Genomic DNA, 1252 nt, shown 5'->3' with positions numbered 1-1252 from the left:
TGGGGAGGAACATTTATTAATTAATAAGCAGTAAAACCTGTATGCAGATGGTGTTTCTGGAATTCTTAATAGCATTTGGATGATTTTGATACAAAAACCATGATACAAAACCACTGGATGATTTTGTAGTCTCCCTGTAGTATCCCTTGGGGAGTTACAGGATCCCAGAAATAACCTCAAAGCACAGGTGTGTCCAGATGTATCCAGACCATACAGACGTGGTGGGACCTAGGGGAAGGTCCTAAAAGGGCTTGGCCCTCCTGAGGGGGAGCTCTGTGTGCACAGAGTCCTGGGACAGGGCAGGGTCTCATTTCCTCAAACAAGGATCAGACCGTGGACCTCTTCCCTCCTCTTGAGGATGACCCTGGTGGCTTCCACCGGCCCCTTCTCAGGTTGGACCAGGCCTTCATCTATGAATTCTATCTCCTCATGAATATGCAAATTACACGAGGGACACTGAGTTAAATACAGATGTGTCTGTGTCCTGACAACATCACATGGCAGGCACACCCACGCTTTGAGAAGCCCCTGTGTGCACTGTTCTCAGCATGGACTGGACCTGGAGAATTCTCTTCCTGGTGTCAGTGGCTGCAGGTAAGTGTACCCATTCCTTGGGCTGAGGGAACAGGGCAAATCAAGTGGAGTCCACCCACTCCTGTCTGCTGTCAACAGGTGTGAGCTCCCAGGTACAGCTGGTGCAGTCAGGGGCTGAGGTGGCAAAACCTGGGACAGCAGTGAAGATCTCCTGCAAGGCGTCTGGATACACCTTCACCGGCTACTGGATGCACTGGGTGCGGTAGGCCCCGGGACAAGGGCTCGAGTGGATGGGAATGGTAAACCCTAGCAATGATGGTACAGAGTATGCACAGAAGTTCCAGGGCAGACTCACACTCACTGCAGACAAGTCCAAGGACACAGCCTACATGGAACTGAGCAGGCTAAGCACTGAGGACACAGCCGTGTATTACTGTGCGATACACACAGCGTGATAATCACATCCTGAATGTGCCAGAAAACTCAGGGGGAGGCAGCTGTGCTGGGTGAGATGACAAGGACACTGATCCTCCTGACTTCCTCCTCAGAGAGTCAGGGTCAGAGACACAGAATGCAGCTCTCAGGGTCAGGTTTGTTTGAGGAAATAGCTCAGGATCTCTCTCTGTCCTTCAGTAACAGCCAAGAAGAAGATGGTTTCTCTCTATAACAGTTGGTTCTAGAGAGTCAAGAAAATATATGCCTCATATTTTCTTCTAGA

At 50.2% G+C, this 1252-nt stretch overlaps 1 pseudogene; it reads left to right on the top strand.

Annotated features, from left to right (window-relative positions):
* The first annotated feature begins 548 nt into the window (after nucleotides 1–548).
* LOC129399843 (immunoglobulin heavy variable 1-2-like) lies at nucleotides 549–989 on the top strand (annotated as a pseudogene).
* Nucleotides 990–1252: the final 263 nt, after the last annotated feature.

Source organism: Sorex araneus, chromosome X, assembly GCF_027595985.1.
Source record: "Sorex araneus isolate mSorAra2 chromosome X, mSorAra2.pri, whole genome shotgun sequence".
NCBI lineage: Eukaryota > Metazoa > Chordata > Mammalia > Eulipotyphla > Soricidae > Sorex > Sorex araneus.
Note: the sequence above shows the minus strand (reverse complement) of the source record. Positions and strands in the feature narration are given on the sequence as shown.